Source organism: Poromitra crassiceps, assembly GCF_964638095.1.
Source record: "Poromitra crassiceps genome assembly, chromosome: 3".
Taxonomy (NCBI): Eukaryota; Metazoa; Chordata; class Actinopteri; order Beryciformes; family Melamphaidae; genus Poromitra; species Poromitra crassiceps.
The window spans coordinates 27,505,888-27,513,246 of NC_139625.1; positions in this window are offsets into that span (position 1 = coordinate 27,505,888).

Here is a 7,359-nt window from a genome sequence, read left to right on the forward strand (position 1 = left end):
AAAGAACACAACATAACTTATAACAAACACACACAAAGAGGTAGGTAGAAAAACAATATAGGCCTACATCATCATCGTCATAAAATTGCGGATTGGGTGGTGTTTGTTAGTCACGATTTTGCGGGTGGTGTTAGTGTGACATCATCAGTGACACCATCAGTGATTTGTGACAGAAATCATGACATCATCAGTGACGCCAGGCTTTTGTCCGAGGCATTATGATATGATGTGGGAAGAAGGATTATAAATCAGATTTTGTAAATTGGGTATTAAAGGACAAATGTATAGATGGATTAAGGATTTCTTGTTAGGAAGAGTAATACAAGTTAGAATATGAAAGGAATATTAAGGAACATGTGTTATTGAGAATGGAACACCTCAAGGAAGCATAGTAAGTCCTTTGTTATTTTGGGATGGGGATTTCGCTTTTTGCGGATGATGGGGCAGTTTGGAAGCGGGGAAGAAATGTGCAGTAAGGAAACTGCAGGAGGCTGGTGTAAAGCTATGACCGTTAATATAAATGGGGATTTAAACTTTCAGTTGACAAAACAAAAAACCATGTTCTTTACAAGGAAAATAATTGGTGGAGAGGTCAAACTAAAATTACATTTTAGTTTAGAATTCGTGAGAGTGAAGCACTTCTTAGGGTTATGGTTTGATGAAAGAAATGAAGTGGGCTGTATATATTCAGAAAGTAGTGTACAAATGTAAGAGGGTTTTAAATGTAATGAGGTGTTTAGTTGGAAATGAGGGGGGGGGCAGATAGAACAGCTCTGGAGGCTATATACCCTGGATTAATGAGATCAACATTAGATTATGGTTGTATTGTGTTGTGTACGGATCAGCAGCAAGCACATCTCTCAAACAGTGAGATCATATTCAGTATCAGGCTCTGAGATGATGCACAGGTGCTTTTAAAACAAGCCCAACAGCAGCGCTGCAGGTGGAAATGGGGGACATGCCACTATGAGAAGGATACAGCTGTCAGTAAATTACTGGGTTAATTTACAAGGTCATAATCAAGATCATCCAACACAATACATTTTAAAAGCCTGTTGTGGAGAGGAGACAAAAGCTTTGGATGGACAGTGAAACAGAAGGGAATAGAACTTGGAGGTACTGCTAGATCAGCAATATGGATACTTGGATACTTCCGGATGCCACAGTAGGTTTTACATATTGGAAAGGAAGAACAAGGATAGGGAGTTTATTTGTGATTCACATACAGTACAGGCATATATATTGATGATTACCACAGTTACATCCAGATATGCAGGTAGGATACATCAAAGAGTTTATCTAATAAAGTATGGATAGGAATTTCTGTTCCGGAATTTAAGTTCAAAGTAGGGAAAAGGATCAGTGAGGGTGTATCAGTTTACGTAGCAGACATGCTTGCAATATTGGTGGCAGTACAGTGGATAGAGGATATGAGACTATATATATATAAGTCAGTTTACAGTGCAGTCATTCAGACAGCAGACCAGATATTTTGGTTGAAGTGCAACAAACATACAGAATTGGTATGATGGGTCTTACAGTTACATTTGTATGGATTCCAGCACATGTTTGTATCAGAGGAAATGAGATTGTAGATAAGATTGCAAAGAAGGCTAAAAAAAATCAACACATTGACTTGGTAGTTAACATCAGCAAAACAGAAGCCAAGGCCATTATTAAACAGAGGTTGAGGCGAAGGTGGCAAAAGCAATGGTGACTTGATGAGAGAAAAGGACGGTGGTTTTACAGGATTCAAAGGAAAGTGGGAGAAATGAGAGGTGCAGGAAGCAACAGGAGAGATGAGTCAATTATATCAAGACTCAGGTTTGGACATGACAAACCAGATTAAACAGTTCACTATTCATTATAGGAAAACATAATAGCCTACAGTAGGCTACAGGCAGATGATGTGACTGTGGGCAAGAAGAAACAGTAGAACATGCAATACTACACTGTCAGAGATACAAGGTTGAAAGAAGGCAGGTGGTTCAAGACCTCAGAGAGGTAAAACAAAAATTAAATAACCTCCTGAGTTAATAATATATTTTGCAAAATAACTCAGGAGAAAGTGCTATCTATTTTTATTTGAGTATCTTAGAACAACGACTTTGATTGAGAGGATATGAGGATGTTATTTTTATTACATTTTGTAAATACTAGACAGTTGTAGCCTGGCTCCAGACCTTCGAAGTCCCGCTCACTCCACAGTTGTGGAGTTAGGATTGATCCACACTCCATACCAGTTGGTGGCGGTAATGCACCAATTCGATGTTTGCCAATGCCAACCGCCAATCTTAAAAAAGAAGAAGAATGATATATCCCACGTTTGTCTCTACTGTTGCCTTCCCAAAGGGTGCGCTGCACGTGGACTGGGAAATGGTTCAGGGGGAAGGAACACCAACGTCCTGCTGACCCTGGCGTCAAGGCGCAAACAAACGACCGAATTCTTCAGTAGATGCACCTTGCTCTACAACTCTATCAACATCTTGGTCCATGGTGAGTTTCAGTGCCCAAGGGGTGTTAATCTGGCCTATAATTTATAGGCCATTAGGCCTACTCTAAATGTTTACCAATTGCTTTAGTTTGCAGCACCCCCGCACGAGCAGGGCGTAGCTGAGATAGCTAGTTGACAATTACAGTATATTTGTTCAAATTTTAGGGATGCTCTTCTCATTTTCTCTCTCTCACAATTGCTGTTCACTTTTTATGGGTCAATATAAAAGTGCGAAATGCAGAACAGGCAGCAGCAGGCCATTCTGCTCAGGTGAGGAATAACTACCTGAGATGGCTAAAGGAAAGTGCCCAATTATATCCTGCTAACTAACGCTACATGGGTAGTCTTCACAAATAGCTGGTTGGGAGTCATGGCATTTATTACAATCATGAGGAGTAGGCTATGTCGTTTTTTATTCTAAATTCCATCATTTCATTGTTAATTTAGTTATTTGATTGTTGCAGGATACATTTAAAAATCGAACTGCAGATAGTGTCATTCTACAAAGCTGGTCGTGACCAAACATTTGCTCTGCTAATCAATCATATAGAATGTAGGCTACTTGCATTAACAGACAACAAATGCACAAGATGTTATATCAATATCAACCTGCTGTTTATAGCCTATTTAAACAGGATGGGCACATGACATCACAGGGTGTGCTTCTATCCAGCAGACAGTGAACAGTTGCCTGCTAATCTGAAATAAAATTGGCATATTGACATCATAGAAAATAAATCTTGAATTTGATGTATAGGAAATGGAATCATCAGAGAAGGTACAAATCCAACATGATTAATTACACCCTGTATCAGGAGGGCTTTCTTCTCAGTGTGATACATGACTTCATGTTGAGTAATATACTGTAGATCAGCAGACATGTACAGCTAGAAAGTGAACCATGCTGTGCAATAACATCTTGTCTCCTCCCTGTTAATTCTAATTTGATCAAAAGCATAGGAGGTTGATTTGGCTGGCTGGCAAGAGCAGCTGGTCACTGCGTTTCTAATCAAATCCATGGCCAGACTTGGCTTTTGGCTGCGGTGCATTTGGGCGTTCTCTGACACCTAGACCGTCTTACTCATAGCGCTTTCAGACAGACACGGTTCTGGTTCTGGCTCTGGCTCCGTTCTGGATTCTCAGAACCTTGGTGCTTTCTGCCGAACCAGCCCGTGTTCACACCAGTTTAAGCGGAACCAAAGTGGGAGGACATTATTCGGTAGTCCTTCTTCAGTTTATTTTTATTTTTTTAAGTTTATTACCGTAATTATTTGGTCTGGCGTTCGAGTGAACCCAGCCTTGGCCCTCTCTTCTGCAAGTTCGGCATATGATTTGCTCTTTCTTGTACTGCTTTCTAGCTTTTCTTGAGATTCGGTAGATGCCCAAATCGCCACTAAACATTTGGTTTCCTCAGGAGACCACTGCAAATTATTTTTCTCTGTGTTGTCACTGCCTTCTTCTCCTTCCTGCTCATTTTCACAGCCTAGAATGAGACACGCCCACTGATGATGTCACGGTTCCCAAGGAAAACCAACTATTTTTTGGTTCCGCTGAGAACCAACTTTTCAGGTTCCGAACCAATTATTTTTTCGGTCTGAACGCGCCGGCCAGTTCAGATTAGGGTTCTGGAACCGGAACCGGCACGGAGCCCTGCCGGTGTGAAAGCCCTATCAGAGGAAGAAATTTCTCTAGTTAGTACATCTCCACCTAGCGTTTGTGCATAACCTGCCTCAAATGTGTCACTTCATGTGTTTCTGACCAGTAAAATGTTGGGCATGTTACACAGCAGGAATCTCCCTGACCTGGAGTTAGTATTCTGTCATCTGTTCTGTAAGTCTTCAGCCTGCACTGTTTTGGCAGACAGTAAAAGCCTTGTGTGACAATTAAGTCACTCAAGAGCCATGGCAGCTCTGATGCACCTCGTCGCTGTCGGGGGAAAAATGAGTCTCACCCCCGTGAGATGAGTGAATGAAAATGAATGAGCATAAATTCAAGAGTCTTCTGTGGATTCTTTCTTCAGAGATGTCTACACACTCAAGTTGGCTGCTGGATATTTTCAAAGTTTATTTGTATAGCCCTAATTCACAAGCGTGCCTCAGAGGGCTTCACAGAGAATGTGTATATCTAGGTCTAGCTAAGCACTATCAATAAACAGGATTTGAACAATCTTATATTAGAGAGAGGGAGAGAGAGGAGGGAGGGGGAGAGAGAAGAGAGAGAGAGGGGGAGAAGAGAGAACAGAACAAATAGGGTATACTGGGGCTGGGCGATATGGTTGAAATCAATATCACAATAATGATAAGGATCATTCTCGATACCAATGTATATCACTGTATATACTGTACAGTATGCATAGTTCAGTTTCTTTACTGTATATACTACAGTATGCATAGTTCAGTTTCTTTACTGTATATACTACAGTATGCATAGTTCAGTTTATTTACTGTATATACTGCAGTATGCATAGTTGCTTTGTTCATTCTTTTCTTTTTTTTTATCAGTTTTTTCTCCCATTGTCTCCCCAATAGAGAGCCGCAGGAATGAGTCCAGAAAACATAGATGCTAACACTTTTGAATAAGCTTGCGTTGCCCACAGACCTTATTTGAAGCACCGCGCCAAAAACCCATTCAAAAATCCCATAGGCAGAAACAGTGAAGAACCCGGAAGTCCGGGACTTCCGCGTTCCGACTACAAAAATACGTCATCCCTGCGGGTCTCTGACCGCAGTGGTAGGCGAGTGCTTTTACGTCTACAGTACCTCAACCTTTTTTGAGAAATCAGTATATAGCTAATGTAATATGCAGTATGCATGTACACTTCAAACTAGTCTAAACCAGTTCTACAATACACACTAACATAAAGTCTTTACATGCTTATCTCTAACAATGAACACTAGTCTGAGGGCTAAACTGCGACATCATACATGCACAGAACAGAACCAATTTCCTAACGGAACAAACAAAAATATAAATATAGCCGCAAGCGGCGATGCGGGGTCCAAGCTTCTGGTGACTTGGGGGTTATATGTCAGATAATATAGACACTGAATTGCACATTTAGTCAGAGTTGATAGGTGCACAAGTGTACCAAGTTTGCAAGTAATATGTAGTAAGTAGCAGTGGTGGTTGGTAAGCCAAATGGTGGCTGTCAAAGAGGCTTATTAAGCAATGGACTTTTTCTAGGCAAACTGTCATAATTTCAAATCCTAGCTTCCTGATAAGCTTAGATGTGTTAGCCATGAGTGGACAGCTTACTGAGGTGTTGCTTTTGTGGTGTTCCGAGTCCATTGGATGAAGATAGTGTGCTGCTTCTACTGTACACTTCTGATCATGGTTATAGATGTGCTCAGTGAGGAAAGGATTAAACAAACTGTTCCTGAATGGTGATCTAAGTAATTGGTTGTCACAATGAAAAGCCAATGCTTTTGTAGTAGTGGTGGTAGTCATAAATCTGGTCTGCATAAGCACAAGGCCAGAATTTGAACCATTTGTCTTGAAATTAATGTAAAATCCTAACTATTACTAGATACTCCACATGGTACATTCATAGTGTCTCTGTATAGATATAACAAGATTAATATTCAGGTTGTGTAAATCACCCTTTAAGTCAAACTGTTAGTGGCTTAATAGGTTATCAGTTAACAAGTTACTTGTCTGTTATTCAGATGTTTTAAAAGGGTAAGCTTGGGCACAGTGGACATCTACAAGTTGGCAATAAAAGTGTAAGCTCAAGGTTGACTAAAGGAGTTAGGATATAATGCATAAAAAACTGGGACAAAAGACAGCAAAGGAGGCAGATATATGATTCAAACAATAAGTTTTTATTGCAAATAATAGTTTTTATGAAATGAAAAACTTAAAATATATCAATCCATTTTGTCAAGTCAAGTCAAGTTTATTTATATAGCCCTAATTCACAAGCATGTCTCAGAGGGCTTCACAGAAAGTACCGTATGTCTAGCTGATTCTAGCTAACACACAGTAACAAGAATATACAGAATAAAGATAACATTTGAACAATTGATAATATAGAAAATATAGAAATGAAGAGAGAGCAGAGGAGAGAGCAGGAGAAGGGGGAAGAGCAGGGGGAATGTGAGAGAGTGATGGGGTGGGGAGGGAATGGGAGATGTTGGAGGGTATAGGAGGTGGGGAGGGAGCAAGAGGAGAGAGCAGGAGAGGGGAAGGGGGAGGGGTGTGGGGGAGAAGAGAGCAGGGGGAGGGAGGAGGTGGGGAGAGAATGAGAAATATAGACGCACATCTTGCAAACGGAGGGTCCTTGTGTGGGGCTGAGTCGGGGTTTCTGGACTGTGTGGAGGGACTGTTGAGTCTTGGAGTCAAGTCTGAGTCAGGGCTATGATTTGTCTATTATGTCAACTCAGATGTGATTGAGCATGAGGATAGCTTCTTCCATTTCGTCTGTAGTCATTTGAGTTGGTGATTTTGCAAGCAGTGGTGTGATAAGTGCGAGTGGGATGGTGTATGATGTTTCCTGGTTATTGATGGACAGAGAGAATTGGATATGTATTTTGCGGTTTCTGTTTTATGGCGTTGATTGCATTTGTGACATTTGTATGTGAGTCAAAGTTTACAGTAGTGATAGGTGCCAAAAACAGAAGTACTTGTTTGTGACGGTGGCAGAAGAGACTTCACCATAGATGCTTTGAGTGGTGGGTGGTGGTGGTTCTGTGTATGATTCAAGTGCAGTGGTGGGTGTTGATGTTGTGGTTGGGGTGGTTGTCAGATATGTATTGGTTTGTATGCATGTATGGATAGGTTGGTCAGGTGGTACCAGTCGTCAATGTCAGGTTTACAGTACCCCCACACAGCTAGGTCAATGGTTCCAGTTGCATCACTGAGGAGGA